The sequence below is a fragment of the Acartia tonsa genome, chromosome 15 (assembly GCF_053477335.1).
Source record: "Acartia tonsa isolate MP-2025a chromosome 15, ASM5347733v1, whole genome shotgun sequence".
NCBI classification, from domain to species: Eukaryota; Metazoa; Arthropoda; class Copepoda; order Calanoida; family Acartiidae; genus Acartia; species Acartia tonsa.
The window spans coordinates 11,319,616-11,339,008 of NC_137274.1; the positions used below are offsets into that span (position 1 = coordinate 11,319,616).

The following is a 19,393-nucleotide window of genomic DNA, read 5'->3' on the forward strand; positions in this document are numbered from 1 at the left end:
AACATACCAGGGGGTAAGGAAAAGTTATTTCTCGCATCATATTATAACCTGGATTGACCGTTGCAAGCACTGAATATATCAATTTAAATGAATTATAATACCGACATACCAGGGGAAAAGAATAGTTATTTCTCACATCATATTATAACCTGGATTGGCCGTTGCAAGCGCTGAATATATCAATTTTAATGAATTATAATACCGACACACCAGGGGAAAGGAATAGTTATTTCTTACATCATATTATAACCTGGTTTGCCTGAAAAGTATACAAAAATATTTTTGTATACTTTTCAGGGTAATTTTTATCTTTAACATGTATTTAGCTTCATCCATAAGACTGGGGGTCAGCAGCTGTCCTCTAAAGTGATAAGGATAGAATTTCTTTTTTTCAATCATTTCTTATTTAGAAAAATCATTAAAATCTACCTGAAACTGTTTTTCATTATAATTAATGCATAAATCCCTTAAAAAATTGTTATTTTATCAGAATCATTTTTTAAAAGTGGAGAAAAGTGCAAAACAAACGTTTTCTCATTGATTTTCTTTTGATTTGCATAATGACGTGGATCGGTAAAAAATAAAAAAAAATATAGATTTTGATTGAAATATAAGCATTTTACTTTAAAAAGAATCTTTTTCTTTTATCATACGTGTTGCTTTAACAAATAGAAACAATGTACTGTAAAGCAGTACACTTATGGTCTACCATAGACAAAATATCCAGGAAAATGTAGATTGCATAATGAAGTGGTTCGGGGTTTAGGTAAGGAATGTATCACATCATATTATAGACAAATTTCCAGATATGTTTAAATAAAAATCAGTTTTGTTAGAATTGAGAAGCCAAAAGCCCAGACTAATAAAAATTGTATTGATTTTATGATTTTATTTTAATACTCGTGGAAAATTGTCTGTAATACAAGTTACATATGGGACATTGAGCTGTTTTTTCCACTAGTCCCCAAAGTTTTATAAAAACATTTTCATATTCATTGGCTTTACAACTTTGTGGACTTTTGACAAATTTTGATTGTTGGTTCTTAAAGGTGAGTGTCTAAACGTTTCAACCACTAATTGTACTCTACAAAAGAGGTGATATTATGTATCATCATTGTGGATGTCCAACAATTTATTGGCCATTGTCTTATCCCTTTAGATCCCTGCAGATAGATTGACTTTTTCCGTGTATAAGTACAAGTGTATCGTTTTTTTTCTGGTTTGTTTTGCTATATTTTTTGGTTCCGAAGATAGGATTTTTAAAAGAAAACTTATTATTCCCTTTATCTATGTATTAGATATATGTTTGCGTGTGTGTGCGTGTGTGTGCGTGCGTGTGTGTGTGTGTGTGTGTGTGGGTGTGTGTGTGGGTGGATGTTGGGGTTAATTTGAGTGCAATGCCAACAATAAAAAGGGCAATAAAGATAGATAGATAGATATATAGATATATAGATAGATAGATAGATAGATAGATAGATAGATAGATAGATAGATAGATAGATAGATAGATAGATAGATAGATAGATAGATAGATAGATAGATAGATAGATAGATAGATAGATAGATAGATAGATAGATAGATAGATAGATAGATAGATAGATAGGTAGATTATAATTATTGGTTGATAAATATGAACACTCATAGTTTGAACATTTTCCTAAAGTTCTTTAAGTAAACGAATTAATTAGCAGTCCAATGTCCCCTCCCTCCCCTGGTAAACAACACCTAACCGAATATAACCTAACCTAACCTAAAATAACCTATTAAAAGCCATTTTAAAAATACGACGAATCACCCCTTAAGGGGCGTTGCCACGAAAGGGACTATTCCCCAGCTTTCTTTTAGAAGCTCTTACGAAATCTGACAATATGGGCGAATGTTAGAATATATCCCAAATAATGATAATAGTTATTTCTCGCATCGTATTATAAACAGCTTTCCGCGGATATAGATTATTTAGATGAAAACTGGTTTTTATCTTATGATTGTACATTTTTATATTCGTTGAAAGCTGGATATAATATGATGCTAGACATAGTTTTTTCGTATGGATGAGAACCGGTTCCTATCCACCAGATTCCAATGAATACGAGAAAACAAATTATCCCATCTGTAGATCAAAATTATCGGTTGAAAAGTTTGGACACGGCTAGTGTAAATGAACCCTTAAAATCATAGTTATTTCTCGCATCGTATTTAAGCAGCTTTCCGCAGATATAGAATGTACATTCATAAGATTAAAACCAGTTTTTTAGCCCTGGTGAAAGCTAGTTATAATACGATGCTAGACATAGTTTTATGGTATGGATGAGAACCGGTTCCTATCCACCGGATTCCAATGAATACAAGAAAACAAATTATCCCATCTGTAGATCAAAATTATCGGTTAAATAGTTTGGACACGACTAGTGTAAATGAACCCTTAAAATCATAGTTATTTCTCGCATCGTATTTAAGCAGCTTTCCGCAGATATAGAATGTACAATCATAAGATTAAAACCAGTTTTTTAGCCCTGTAGAAAGCTAGTTATAATACGATGCTAGACATATTTTTTTCGTATTGATGAGAATCGGTTCCTATCCACCGGATTCGAATGAATACGAGAAAACAAATTATCCCATCTGTAGATCAAAATTATCGGTTAAATAGTTTGGACACGACTAGTGTAAATGAACCCTTAAAATCATAGTTATTTCTCGCATCGTATTTAAGCAGCTTTCCGCAGATATAGAATGTACAATCATAAGATTAAAACCAGTTTTTTAGCCCTGTAGAAAGCTAGTTATAAAACGATGCTAGACATATTTTTTCGTATGGATGAGAACCAGTTCTTATCCACCGGATCGAATGAATACGAGAAAACAAATCATCCCATCTGGAGATCAAAATTATCGGTTGAAAAGTTTGGACACCACTAGTGGAAAATGAATCTAAAAAATAATATAGTTATAGACTTTTGGGTATCAATTTAATTTAATATCTAATGTCCCCTCCCTCCCTTACAATTATTATACATATGCAACGAGGTGGTACCCAAAGTTTTATAGCAATGTTATATACTTTGGGTACTTTATTATATTTTTATTAGTTACAAACTATTAGTTAGTTTCAACCGATAACTACAATCTAAAGAAGGGGTAATTTTGTTTACTATCTTTGTAGATGTACATCAATTTATCGTCCATTGTCTTATCCCTATAGATTCCTTGAAGTTTGATGTAATATTTTTAAATAGCTAATGGCATGTGGTCATACAAGAAAACCGCGAAAAAATATAATCTATAATATAAAGTAGAATGATGTCTGTCCGTGCGTCCGTCTGTCTGTCCCTTAAGATCTTGGTAACCACTGAACCGATCGGATTAAACTCCTCAGGGAATATACCTACTGATCCTGTGGTGGTTTTAGGTTATTTTTTTAGGGGGGTGGGGTAGAACGCCCCCAATCTCCTCAAAAATGAAAACAATCTCCCCACCCCCTAATTTTTTTTTAAAAATTATTTGAAATTCGTGGTGGTACTTATTTTATTATCTCTTGGGGCACAGCCCCTAGAGGCTTGGGGCGAAGCCGCTAGTAAATCATAATTCATGGCCAAACTTTTTTTTAAAAAATATGGATCTCTCAAGGGATAGAATAATAGATGCTAAAATAGTCTATATCCACAATTAAAATAGACAAACTTACCATTTTGTTAGAAAAAAACTGATGGTGAAAAAATGTTGACACTTTGGGCTAGTAGAACTCAATTAGATAAAAATGTCCCCAAAGTTTTTAAGCCAACAAATGTGAATTTATAGTCTAATGTCCCCTCCCTCCCTCGTTATGAAAGGCCGAGATAAGAAGTTTAAATAAAATTCGGGGTAATACAACTATTTCATATTAAAATAAGTAATTTATCATTTCTCGCATCATATTATAAACAGCTTTCCGCGGATTTAAAATGTACAATTATATGATTAAAACCATTTTTTTTGCACCGATATGCCCGAGGGCTAAAAAACTGGTTTTAATCTTATGATTGTTCATTTCTATATAAATAGAAAACTGAATATAATATGATGCTATACATAGTTTTTTCGTATGGATGAGAACCGGTTCTAATCCACTGTATAATAATCGGTTTCGAATGAATACGAGAAAATGAGTTGCAACTATTACAGAAATATCCTTACAAAGTTTTAAATCAATAGGACGCTTCTAGCATGTCAAAATTAACCATCATAGCTAAGGGAAACGTACAGACTAAATGAATTATAGAGTAGCTTCGCTACTAAAAAAAGGAGAAGGGATTATAATTTTTTGGTCCGATTTCTCTTTCGTGGCAACGCCTCTTAAGGTGCGTTTCGTTATATTTTCACAGTAGCTTTTCCCCTATTTCTAGTCCCTGCGGGGCCAATTGCCTAACACTGCGGGGCAAATACATAACCCAACTTAATCTAATCTAACCTAAAATAACACATCAAAAGCTAATGTGAAAATATGACGAAAAGCCCCTTAAGAGGCCTTGTCACGAAAGAGACTATAACCGAATTTTGTTGCTGTTTTAATAATTTACAGTTTTGATGGCACGTTTATGTTAACATTTAGGGGAAAGAAATGTTAGAACTCAATAATTAACCCCAGAGAGGGGGAGGGAGGGGACACTGGGCTGTTTATTACACTTGTCCCCCAAAGTTTTATAATAACGTTTTCTTATTCGGTGGCTTTATTACACTAGTCCCCAAAGTCTTTTCTTATTCGTTAGCTTAACAACTTTAGGAACTTTTATTTAATTTTGATTGGTTAGTTCATTTTGTAGGGTATCCGAACGTTTCAACTATTACAGAAGGGTTAATTTTGTTTATCATTATTGGGGATGTATATCAATTTATCGGTCATTGTCTTATCCCGATAGATCCGTGATAGTTAACAGATTTAAGTAGCGTAGCAAAGGTATTCTATAATTTATTATGTATGTACGGTCCATACTTTGAGAGAGAGAGAGACAGAGAGACAGAGAGAAAGAGAGAGGGGGAGAGGGGGAGATATAAAGCGAAAGAGAGAGAGAGAGATAAAAAGAGAGAAAGAGAGTGATGGAAAGATAAAGAGAGAGGGATAGATAGATAGATAGAGAGAGAGAGAGAAAGAGAGAGAGAGAGAGAGAGAGAGAGAGAGAGAGAGAGAGAGAGAGAGAGAGAGAGAGAGAGAGAAAGAGAGAGAAAGAGAGAGAGAGAGAGAGAGAGAGAAAGAGAGAGAGAGAGAGAGAGAGAGAGAGAGAGAGAGAGAGAGAGAGATAGTGAGAGGGATAGATGGGGAGAGAAAGAGAGAGAGAGGAACAGAAAGAAAGAAAAAGAGAGAGAAAAGATAGAAGGAGAGAGAGAGAAACTGTAAGAAAAAGAAAGAGAGAGATAAAAAGAATGAGAGTGAGAGGGAGAAAGAAAGAGAAAATATTTAGTTGATTATAGAGATGCTTCGTTTATAAGATTATACCTTGTTGTAATAGGAATCAGTATTCAAAAAATCAGATGAATCGGATAATTGTAACATACAAAAATTTGTTGTCAAAAAAGTAAAAAAAACTTCATGTTTAAAATGGACGTACTGACTTTAAGGTAAAGATTATAGAGTTGCTACGCTTTCTAAGTCGTACCTAACTGTTATAGGAATCACAATGCAAAGTTTGAAAACGATAGGACAATTCTAACCTGCATAAATTAACGAAAAGAGCTACCAGTTACGTACGGACCTGCCCTAATTTTAGAAATGCTTCGTTTTTAAAAAACGTAAAAACAAAACAAAAAATAATAATAAAAATGCATTAATAGTTAATTTCGTATTATAGACAGCTTTCCGCAGATATTAAAATGAAAATTCATTAGATTTATATCAGTTTTATAAGGCTTAAGGGTGGAAGGGCTAACAAAACTAACCCAAAGTTTTATAACAACGTTTTCTCATTCGTTGGCTCAATAACTTTGGCGGCTTTAGTGAATTTTGATCAGTGAATTTATCAAGTCGCGTGTCCAAACGTATCAACCACTAATTTTAATCTACAGAAAGGGGATATACATCAATTTATCGGCCATTGTCTTAATCCTTTTAGATCCCGTATAAACAACCCCTATATAGCCAATGGAGTCTTGAAAAATGCCCTTTCTCGCGGTCGCCATGTTGAAGGGCGACGCAAATTTTAGATCTCAGTTTTCGCTATTTGATTTACTATTTTCTCAATACGATAAAAGCGATGCTTGCAAGACACCATGGAAACTGTCCCAATTTTGTATAACTTTTGCGGAACATGTTCCAGTTACGTCATATTTTTCTTTCCCGAAAAAGGGAATGGGAGAAGAAAATCTCTTCAAAAGAGATGGGGAAAACCCCCTTTTCTCCCATCTCTTTTTTCTTCCCCCCTTCCCTTTTTTTTAAAGGGGAGATTCGTTATTTTAGTCCGCTGTGTGTTTTATTTTATTAGTTTACTAGCGGCTTCGTCCCTAGCCTCTAGGGGCTTTGCCCCAAGCGATAATTTAAAAATTAAAAAAATATTTTTTTGAAGGGTTGGGGGTGTCCCACCCCCCCAAGAAAATAGCCTAAAACCACCACAGGACCATAAGGTATATTCCCTGAAGAGTAGAATCCAATCGGTTCAGTGGTTACCGAGATCTTAAGGGACAGACGGCCGGACAGACAGACATCATTCTACTTTGTATTTTAGATTCACAAAACAAGGGATAAGATAATAAATTTAAAAAAAAAAAACTACATTCATAAACAATATTACCCTTCTGTAGATTAAATTTAAAGGTACCCAAACGTGGTTATAAACGATTGGGTACCAGTGTAATTTACAGTCCAATGTCCCCTCCCTCCCTGGCATAAAAACCCATCAGTATATTTATCTCTAAAAGGAGAAGTCGCAAATAAAAAAGGAGAAAAAACCTAAACTTTTAATAAACGTTGTTATCTCTCTCTTTCTCTCATTCTCTCTATTTCTTTCAGATTCTCTCTCTCTCTTTCTTTTTCTCTCTCTCTCTCTCTCTCTCTCTCTCTCTCTCTCTCTCTCTCTCTCTTTCTATCTATCTATCTCTCTTTCTATTATTATCTCCCTCTCTCTCTTTTTATCCCTCTCTCTCTCTCTCTCCTTTACCTAACAAATTAGGTATTTATATTATATTATATTTGAACCTTTAGAACCCAAGGATATATAATTTGTGATCATAGCTAAAGATAATGATAGGATAGGTTATTAAGAATATTTAGGGTTAAGTGCCCAAAATATACTAATCATACCTTTATGCTAATAGGGGGCAGGGATATAAAGGGATAAGACAATGGCCGATAAATTAATGCACATCCCAATGATGACACACAAAACTCCCAATCATATCTGTATGCTAATAGGGGGCAGGGATATAAAGGGATAAGACAATGGCCGATAAATTAATGCACATCCCAATGATGACACACAAAACTCCCAATCATACCTTTATGCTAATAGGGGGCAGGGATATAAAGGGATAAGACAATGGCCGATAAATTGATGCACATCCCAAATGATGAGGCACAAAATTATACCTTCTGTTGATTAAAATTAGTGGTTGAAACGTTTGAACACTTATCTTAATTAATCAACCAATTAAAATTCACTAAAGGCCTAAAGGGATCTAAAGGGATATGACAATGGCTGATAAATTGATGTAAATCAAATGATGATACACAAAACTACTAATCATACCTTTGTGCTAATAGGAAGCAGGGATCTAAAGGGATAAGACAATGGCAGATAAATTGATGCACATCCCAATGATGCTACACAAAATTATCCTTTCTGTAGATTAAAATTAGTAGTTGAAATATTTGAACACTTATCTTAATTAATCAACTAATTAAAATTCACTTAAGGCCCTAAAGGGATCTAAAGGGATAAGACAATGGCCGTTAAATTAATGCACATCCCAATGATGATACACAAAACTACTAATCATACCTTTCTCCTTATAGGGGGCAGGGATATAAAGGGATAAGACAATGGCCGATAAATTAATGCACATCCCAAATGATGATGCACAAAATTATCTCTTCTGTAGATTAAGATTAGTGGTTGAAACGTTTGAACACTTATCTTAATTAATCAATCAATTAAAATTCACTATAGGCCCTAAAGGGATCTAAAGGGATAAGACAATGGCCGATAAATTAATGTACATCCCAATGATGATACACAAAACTACTAATCATATCTGTATGCTAATAGGGAGCAGGGATATAAAGGGATAAGACAATGGCCGATAAATTGATGCAAATCCCAAATGATTGTACACAAAATTATCCCTTCTGTAGATTGATATTAGTGGTTGAAACGTTTGAACACCTATCTTAATTAATCAACTAATTAAAATTCACTAAAGGCCCTAAAGGGATCTAAAGGGATAAGACAATGGCCGATAAATTAATGTACATCCCAATGATGATACACAAAACTACTAATCATACCTTTATGCTAATAGGGAGCAGGGGTCTAAAGGGATAAGACAATGGCCGATAAATTAATGTACATCCCAAATGATGATGCACAAAATTATCCCTTCTGTAGATTAAGATTAGTGGTTGAAATGTTTGTACACTAAACTTAATTAATCAAAGTCCTCAAAGTTGTTAAGCTAACGAATAAGAAAACGTATAAGAAAACTTTGGGGACTAGTGTAATAAACAGCCCATTGTTATATAAGCCAGGCAGAGATAGGACAATGAACTATAAATTGATGCAAATGATTATTGCTAGATAAAACCCACCAATCAATCTATGATAAATTTTGGTAAAAGTACCAAATTCTTTTGAACAAATGAATAAGTTATGTTGATACAGCGTGTTTTTAAAACTTTGGGTACCAGTCAGGGGTAGCCAGTCTAACCAACAATTCTACAAAAAATCACGAAACCTTAAGTGGTATCTGGTGATATAGTTTGTGTAGTTATTTTGTCAATATGATTTGTATAACAGATCTATAGTATCATCTATCTATCAATATATCTATCTATCTATCAACAGATCTATAGTATAGATGTATATACATACAACTACCTCCCTTCCTTTTTCAAAGACCTTTTTCGTCTGCTTCTAAATTATTTTCTGCTACTTGGCTGTGTTAGTATAAGAGACACCATTGGTTGATTTTCAATGTTATAATAGAAAGGTTGCACATGCACAAGGCGGTTGCGATGGGGAGATACAGTTATTTACACCTTTCTCCTTTAGTGTTTCACTCTAATATTTGTAGTAATAATACAGGGTGCGAGTGGACATTGGGTTGCTTATTACACCAGTCTCCAAAGTTTTATAATAACATTTTTTTATTTGTTGGCCTAACAACCTTCGGGGCTTTTATTGAATTTTGATTGGTTGATTCATTAAGTTAAGCGTACAAACGTTTCAACCACTAATTTTGATCTACATAAGGGGTAATTTTGTGTTGCATCATTTGGGATGTACATCAATTTATCGGCCATTGTCTTATCCCTTGGAGACAGGAGAAGGTAGAGACAGAAAGACATCCTGTTACTTTATTATAAGAATTATTATTTTAAAGATTTCAAAATGTTTTCTTAATAAAGATATAAAACGAGCAAACAGGTAAAAATTTGTATTAATTTTAATAAAACAAGGATGACAACATCCATAAAGCGAAGCTTTGAAACGGTAGGACAAACGAACATTAACACTTGTAGAGTGTCAGAACTGAATAACAGAATAATTCTACTCTGTTTAAATAAAAGAGCTAAACGTTACGGACAGACGGACCGACCCTAATTACCCAGGTGGTCCTTTGTATACGTGGATCCTTTTTTTAGTATACATTTTTGTTTACAATAGTATACATGGCCTTACTCTAAAATTGTATCAATTTTGTTATACTATAGTATAGAAAATTTGTGGGATCTACGATAGTATACCATCGTTATGCAAGAATTCTTACGAGGGTACGAGAAATTTTGTTAGTACGAGAGACATATATTATATACTATAACCATTTTTCGGCCGTGATTCTGTAGGTTAGAAAATTAGTATGATTCGTTGAAAATTAATACAAATGAAAATTAGTACGAGAAGCAAAAAATGAATACTACAAATTTTTAAAAATTTCCCAGGTAATACATAGTAAAAGTAGAATTTTTTTTTGTATTATGAAAATCATACAAAAGTACAAATGTGGTTCTTTAAGGGTTAGAAAACTTATATTTTCTCAAAAAAATATCATAGAGTTAAGGGAGATATTTCCATGATTTAAACTATTCATAATGATAAGAGTACATGAGATATTCTCAACTTTTACTTCTATAATGGAAGTTCAGTGAAGAGATTCACATGTTTTAACTCTTTTCATGGCTAGGCTATGATCCTTTCCATACTATACTGAAGTTGATTAGGTTTGGTATACTGGTGTCTTTAGTTTAGATTTTGTAATTATTTAAAATGAAATATTTTAAAATACTGAAAAAAAAACAATGAAATGAGAAACCAATTTGAATAAGATTTACTTATTTGATTTTTAAACAACCATATATATATATTGGACACTCCAAAAAAATAAAGTTTTTCTAACAAGTGAGAGACACCTAGCAGCAAAAATTTGAACTATATCAGGTAGAATTATTTTTGTATTATGAAAATTATACAAAAGTACTATTGTATTATTTTTTTGTAATTTTGTACAGTCCATTTTTTTTGGCTAAGTCCCTTATTTTTTTCTTGTACATGTTGTATCATTTTTGTCTACAATAGTACTTTTATGTTTTTTTTCATTAAGCAACATATTAAGTCCCAAAATTTTTTACTTAAAAAAAAATTGTAGAATTAGACAATTTTTTGTCAAATTCTAAAATTTCTTTTTGATATTCAAAAAATGTTTTTCAAAATATTTCCAACGTCCTCAGTTTTGGAACTCATCTAAATTTATGTTATGGTATATTTTTTGTTGTTCGATTGTATACATTCTTAAGATTTTGTTAGAGTCTACAAAATTGGAACTTTAAAAACATTTTTAAAATGAATACTATTATACAAAAAAATTATACAATAAACGCTATGTTCATTTTTAAGCAAAGTCCAAAAATTTGAAATGAATACTATCACACAAAAAAAGTGTACTATAAATACTATGTTCATTTTTAGGCAAAGTTATAAAATTTGGACTTAACCAAATTTCCAAAACTTTGTACTATTGTATAAAAAAAGAAATACAATAAGCATGAAACAAAAAACTCTTTTAAATCCACAAATTATACTCTAATTACTTTTGTTACATATTGAAATATTCAGTAAAGTAAAAAATGTTTGGACTCTGCCAAATTTTTGAAATTAATACTATTGTACAAAATAATAATACAAGATATACAATCAGGAAAATGGTATTAGTACAAAAATTTAAAAAAAGTGTACAACATATACAAAAAAAAATATACTAATAAATAAAAAAAAACACAAAAGTACTATTGTATACAAAATTGATACAACATGTACAAGGGGACTTTGCCAAAAAAATTTACTGTACAAAATTTTAAAAACAATTATACAATAGTACTTTTGTATGTTTTGTATAATTTTTATAATACAAAAAAAAAATTCTACCTATACTAAGAACAACCTGGGTATAGAAAAGCTTCGCTCTTGAAAATACCCTACATAAAACTAACTGACTAACGGACGGACTGACGCACAAAGTGAATAATGGTTATCTATCGCATCGTATTATAAACAGCTTTCCGCGGATATAAAATGTATAACTAAACCAGTATTTTAGCCCCGAGATGCCGAAGGCACGGGCTAAAAAAATGGTTTAAATCTTATAATTGTACATTTTTATATTTGTAGAAATCTGGAGATAATACGATGCTAGACATGAATTTTCAGCATGGCTTAGAAACGGTTTTAATCCGCCGGATATTAATCGGTTTCTAAGCGATATTGGAATAATATCTTGGCTTCTAAAAACATTTTTTTTATATATTATCTTACTGTTCAACTGATTTTTGTAAAATTGATTCTTTTGACAACTATAATATGCAAAGTATACCGATTATAATTATATTAAGGCGTTGCAACAAAAGATTCAATTACATGAGGTTTAATTAACAAAATTTCTTATGCTATATAAGGTCTAATTTTACATGAAATACTACAAAATATTTAATTTTAAATGTAAAAATCTTGCCAAGGAAAAAATGTTCCAATTTTTATGGCAATTACGAGACACTTTTATAGAAAAAATCTTCCAATTGAGAAAGAATAGTTATTTCTCGCATCGTATTATGAACAGCTTTCCGCGGATATAAAATGTACCATTATAAGATTAAAACCAGTTTTTTAGCCCTGAGATGCCGATTGTACATTTTTATAGTTTTAGAAAACTGGATATAATACGAGGCTAGACATAATTTTTTCGTATTGATGAGAACAGGATCTAATCCACTGGATATTAATCGGTTTTGAATGAATACGAGAAAAAATGTTCAAATTTTGAAGGAATAAATCTTTAGTAAATTAGATTATTTGTAGGAACGACGAAGCTTTTCTAAAAAAGGACCAGCATCTTTTTAGTTTCAGATTTTGTACGTATCACCCTCATCCTATCTCAATATTTACTACTAGCCAAAAAAGCTTCAAACTTACAAAAAAATCTAAATTTGAAAAATCGCTTTGTAGCTAATTTTTTTTTTCTCTTTGACCGGAGTAGCTGAAAATTGCTTTTGCAATATTTGGGTTATCTGTCGTACAACTTCGGAAATTTGGGAGCAAGTGGTCAATCAATTGTGTGTTAATCTAAACAAGGATGACAACATCCATAAAAGCGAAGCACAGAAACAGTAGGACAAACGGACATTAACACTTGTATATGTCATAACTGAATAATCAGAATATAGATATATAAGAGTCGAAGCAAACTTATAAGAAGATTTGTTAAAAAAATTGCTTGATAAAGGATAATGTTTATGGACATACTTACATTTTTAGGACTTGATTATAGAGTTGCTTCGCTTATAATATTGTACTTTATTGTCCCAGAAATCAATATACCAAAAATCAGATCAATCGGATAATTAGATCAAATAAAAATTTGTTGTTAAAATCAACATGTTTAAAATGGACGTACGTACATTCTAGTAACGACTATAGAGTTGCTACGCTGTCTAAATCGTACCTAACTACTACAATAATCACCATGCAAAGTTTGAAATCGATAGGACAATTCTAACATGCCTAAATTAACAAAAAAAGCTATCCGTCTCGGACGGGCGTACGGACCGCCCCTAAAAGCTTCGATTTTAAACAGGATTTAAAGTTGTATGGAGGCTCGAGGATTGCTGGAATCAGAGGATCCTTCAAATGATCCTCCCCCAAACTCCCAGGAAATATCTAGACCAGGAAAAAAGACTTTCTGGCCAGGGATCTAAAAGGACAAGACAAAGGCGGATAAATTGATATATATCTCCAATGTTCATACATAGAAGTATCCTTCTGTAGATTAAAATTAGTGGTTGAAACATTTGGACACCCAAATAAATGAAGCAAGCAATCAAAATTAACTAATGTCTACAAAGTTGTCAAGCATAAAACTTTGGGGACTAGCGTAATAAACAGCCCATTGTCCCCTCTCTCTCCCTCTGGTCAAAAAGTCTTGATGACACCAGGATCGAATCCATCGTCAAGCTCCTACTGTCCTGCCTTCAACTCACATCACCCTTCCAACAGCCAAGGCATTTCAAATTTTAATTATAAAGTCAAGTTTTAAATCAGTTGGGGACATTTTACCCTGTAGCTCCCTAACTATACGTAGCAGAGGAATTTTTCTTATATTTCCAAAAAATTGAGTTCATAGCGGCTTTAACGGTATGCATAACACTTTTTAACACAAGCCGCGCAATTTATTTTTAAAAAGGTCCCAATTTTTTTGCACATCCTTTATATCAGTTTCTATAGGTTATCCAGGTTATCATTTCTTATAATCTGAAATGATGACAGGAGCCGGTGGTATGATGTTACCAACCCAAGGAATTTTATCCCGGTATCATATTAGATGGGTTGCTTCTTTAGGTTAGGTTAGGTTAGGTTAAGTTAGGTTAAGTTAGGTTATGTTAGGTTAGGTTAGGTTAGGTTAGGTAACTTAACCAAACCTAACCTAACAAAGCTCATCTTTCACGCATCCACACCTCCAAGTAACATCTCTAATAGGATGCCGGTAGCTGTGTTTAGTGCCCTAGGAAAATGGGGATAAATGACACTGCTTTCGGACTACCTATTCTAATAACGTCATAATAGAGGAAAAGAGAAAGGGAAGGGGGAAAGAAACCCCCATAGAAAAGAGATGTGGTATAGGGTTTTTCCTGAGGTCAAGAGAATAGGTAGGCCAAAAGCAGTGATATCTATATCCATTTTATTAGAGCAATACAGACAATTACAGGATACTCGGATAAGATTACGATGAACCAGGAGGAGATGGGAGCATATCAGATATTTCAGACGGTGCAGCAACTTTACCTCATTCCATTACTGGACATTATAATAGGTATAATAAAGTTACAGAGAAAAAAATCTATCGATAAACAACATTCTGCAAAATATTAGGTCTTTGAAAAAGTTTATCTGGTAGCTATCTGTGTATACATCTATACTCTAAATCTATTATAGGCATTTGTAATTTTCAACAGATCTTGAGTGTTAAAACAATTGACAATATTGATACCCATACCCAATGATGATAAACAAAATCATTCATTCCCTGAATTAGAATTATTAGTTTGAAGAAACCAACCTAACAAAATGTAATTTAAGTTACCAAAAGTTTTTGAGCCAAAGATTGAGTTTAGACATCTACCTTCTTAAACAACAAAGGGAATATTATGTGTAAATTAGGGTTGGCAATCTGTATCTGAATCTGGAATCCACTCAATGTTTGGCCAATTTTGGAATCTGAATCCAGAATCCATTTTTTAATAGCGGATTCAGATTCTTAATTGGTAGGCTAAAATTAGCGTCTTGAGTTTTTTCTTTCAACTCCCCCTTTTTGAAGGCAAAGATTATCATCATTTTACATAATATCTTTTAAAATCTGGTTCAATTCTTGGAAGTGAATTATAGTGTACATCAAGAACATTAATTTTCAGGACATGATTTTCTTAAAAAGCATGTTAAAATATTTCTAGAATCCGGAATTAAATCCGGAATCCACCAAAATAAGAATCTGGAATCCTCAAGAATCCGCCATTTTTTTGGATGAATTCTTGTGAGAATCTTAATCCGGATCTGGTCCAAAAATTTGATGGATTGCCATCCCTAGTGTCAATGTATTAACCAGAAGTAAAATTACAGGGCACCCGTACTCGGCAGTCCAGGTCTTGGTGACAAATGTTTCAATGTTGCTCCCATAGTTGATGTGGATGATGATGCACAATATCTTAATCCAGGAATATTTTATGTTGGAATCTTTAAAGCAGTTTTTTTTCTTAGGACAGAGAGACAATAGTAAATTATACCACTTTTTTGAGAAAGCTCATAGTGCCATGTGTGACCTCATAAAAATCTCTTTTTTAGGGGTGTTCTTTCCCACTTATCCCCTCATCCCTCCTTTACAGATGTATTTTTATGACGTCACATATGACACTTTCTGAGCTTTATCCACTTTTCTCTGTGTGAACCTTACAATGCTAGTAATAAAATGAGTCTACTTTACAGTAAAGATTCTAAAAGGTCTTGAGAAAGCTTTTATATATTTTAAGAGAAGGTACTTCTAACATTCTTAGAGAAATAACCTCTGGATCCCCCTAAAAACTAAAACCCATGTTGGTGTTTCAAACTCTTCTCCCAACACACAACCAATCCATCCTTTTTTACAAAGTAGTAAAATTTTTATGTTTGTCACAAAGGATATTGCTAACCGCTGAACCCTTTACAGTGAAGCTTCTTAAAGGTCCAGGGAACGTTTTTAGCTATATCTGGGGAGGATAGGTTTCTTCACTCTCCCAAGAAAATTCAACCCCCTTAAATTTTTTTAAAATTTCTTTTAAAACTCAAATTGAAACTGGAAGCTCAACTTTTCCCACCCCTAGAGGTTTCTAGGGGCTTAGAGCTAGTAAACCTAATATCCTTGGGTGTTAGAGTATCCCATCCTATTACACGCAGATGTTGCTCTAGATTCTCTAGATGATCACTTAATTCGAAGGAGTATCCCGCCCTTTACGAGGTAATGGTAATGGTAAAAATAAAAAACATAAAACTGTGCCCAGTTGTTCAATGTGATGTGCATCCCGGTGGTGTGCACCAGAACCTACCTCCTCTCCAGAATATGGCCACCCAACCAACATTCAGGATAGTGGATAAAATGATGCCACGTCTCATGGTCATATGCTGGCCTGCGTCAGGTTGGAAGGATGACGCAAATTTCAAATCCCAGTTTTCGCGATTTGAGAATTTTTTTTTAATATATTATAGTGAATTAAATAATCTTGCACACATTGCTTTTATCTTATAGAGAAAAATAGTAAATCAAATAGTGAAAACTGAGTTCTGAAATTGGTGTCACCCTTCCAACCTGATATATGACGGCGTATGACCGGAAGAAGTGGCATTATTTTGTCCACACAACCAACATTCAGATCTACCTCACAACACATGCACAAGGAAACATTCTGCCATAATCAAAATTCAAAGACGAAGAAAGTCCCTCAAAAAATCAGAATGCTACGTCATAAAAACGATGGATTATCCATCTCTTGTTCAGGGGTTTTCTTTTTTATTCCTCTCCTCATTCCTCATCTTACGACGTCATTGAGGGACTTTCTTCATCTTCCAAAATTCTGAAGTTGCCGCTCAAATGAACCGATCACATGTCCCTTTATGTCAAAAGATCTCCAATTTTATGAATGTATTTTTATAATGAGACACATTGATATATTTCAGCAGCAAATTGGGACATCAAAATTTCATCATATGGAATCCATCCATCTGTATTATATATGCATGGTAATGGATTTGTTGCTCTTTATACACCAAGGCATTTTACTTACAATGCATACCATTATTAAAATCTCTAGTATGATACTGTGTTATCCCGACTCAAACCAAATAACTTCTATAGAAAGCAGGCACACAAGCTGTTGTGTGTTCAACCTTTCTGTCATTATCAAGGAGAAAGTTGATATTAGCTGTAGATTATACTGGCCCCCTAGAGTTCTCACTTATAAGATGGCTTTAAAGACTTTGGGTACTTTTATCAAATCCTTGTTTATTGGAACAATTTTTTTTTCAAGGGGTAATTTTCATATTAATTTATCCCTTTAAATCACTTTTAATATTCTCAATGTACGTAATTCATAATAAGAAGGTATTTTTCTGGCTTATCATGGCAGTATTGATTTGAAACAGATCCGCCCAGCCCAGCTGTCATCCACCAGTTCCCAGCTGTCAGCTTATGGAAGTAAACTGCGCACTGCAGCCCGCCAAATTCCAAGCAAGATTGATAAGATGAGAGAGGAGTGGCTGGATTCAGGTTCTTGTTTTAATATTACAAAGAGTACAGTATTAATATTACAAAGAGTACAGATATATCCTTATAATATTACAAAGAGTACAGATATATCCTTATAATAAAGTAACAGGATGTTTATATGTCTGTCTGTCTATCTGTACCAAAGCATCTTGCTAACCGCTGAACTGATATGGTTCTCCTTTATAGGGTAGCTTCTCATAGGTCCTGGGAAGGTTTATAACTTTTTTTGTGGAGGGTACCACCACCATCTCAAGAGAAATTGCCTTTATAAAAAAAATTTGTTATGGTTTTTCTTTGAGGTGGTTGACTTCCACCCCCTCCATCAAGTGCCTCTTGAAACCCCTAGGAACATAGCTGATAGTATAAATATCACAAATACACAAATAAATATCTGTCTACTAATTGAGGTGCTAGATTGATTCTTAGATTTTTTCGTTTTCATAATTTTGTAGAGCTTCACCTTTATGGAAGTTGTCATTCTTGATTTTATTTCAGGTGGTGGGGGAGGGAGCACCAATGGAGAAAAAGGATATCATCCAAGTAAGTGAGTTATTATTCTAAAGTCTTTAAGTTTTTTATATGTTTGATTATGTATTTGGCCATAACTCTGTCAAAAATGATTTCCAAACAGACCTTTTTTGACCTAAGATACTGAAATAGTTCCTTTATAAGCCCAAGTAATCCGTTTTGTAATACCTTTCTATTTAATGGAAAATTAATTAAAATACTGAAAATATGTAAATTTGAGTTTTTATATGTATGGAAACCATAAAAGCAATATAAAATCTCTTTTTTAGACATTTCTTTAGTTTTTAAAGAAAGTATTATTCTGATCAATTACCTTTTTTTGTGTATTGCTTATAACATAACATATTTTTAGGTATATATTAATGCTTTTTCAAAGAATTAAAATTTAGATTTAGAAATTTATCATCCATTACCCCAGAGGACAGGTGCCAACCTCTAGTTTTCAGGATAGAGTTAAATACTTGTTAAAATTGATTACTTGGGCTTATAAAGGAACTGTTTCATTACCTTTGGTCGAAAGCATTTTTGCCAGAGTTATAACCAAATACATGATCAAACATATAAAAAAGCTTACAGACTTTAGAGGTACAATCATTCAGATAATAGATTTATTATTATATGGGTATAATCTTTCAGATAATAGATTTATTATTATAGAGGGACATGGTTTAGGTGAACATCAGTATCAACAGGAACACCATCACCAAGCTTCTACATATCCTGGCAGTATTACCAGCAGGAATGCATTTCATTTTCTTGTATTCATTTGAAAGTGATTAATATCCAGTGGATTAGAACTGGTTCTAAGCCATACAAAAAAATATGTCTAGCATCGTATTATATCCAGTTGACTATGAATATTAAAATAAGGTTAAAGCCAGTTTTTTAGCCCCGAGATGCCATAAGCACAAAAGGCAAAAAACTGGTTTTAATCTTATAATTGTACATTTTATATACATGGAAAGTTAATAATACTAAATTAGCGTCTACGTGTCATGTGTGACGTCATAAAAATAGGTCAATTTTTATGTTAAAAATATGAAAATATTTTTTTTAGGGGAGGGGGGGAGCAATGCATCTCTTTAGAACTGACCATACAGACAGACATGTATAATGAACCCATAATGTCTAGTGTCCTTCTGTAGATTACAATTAATGGTTGAAATGTTTGGACACTCAACATCATGAATCAACCAATCAAAATTTAATTAAACAAGTCCCCAAGGTTGTTAACCCACCAAATAAGAATATTTTATATGAGCCAATCAATTAAAATTCAATAAAGCCCCCAAGTTTATTGAGCTAATGAGTTAGAAAACATTATTTTGTGGACTAGTGTAATAAACA

General features: G+C 33.0%; 1 protein-coding gene and 1 long non-coding RNA gene across 6 annotated transcripts in view; both read left to right on the plus strand.

The window, feature by feature from the left end:
- The window catches only part of LOC145307655 (long-chain fatty acid transport protein 4-like), a 138,966-nt gene that overhangs the window by 19,707 nt on the left and 99,866 nt on the right, over positions 1-19,393 (plus strand). The gene's annotated exons all lie outside the window — the stretch shown is intronic.
- LOC145307358 (uncharacterized) lies at positions 17,393-18,790 on the plus strand. The gene is made up of 3 exons (XR_013875414.1): positions 17,393-17,518; positions 18,014-18,058; positions 18,719-18,790. It is a non-coding gene; the product is annotated as an uncharacterized LOC145307358 (long non-coding RNA).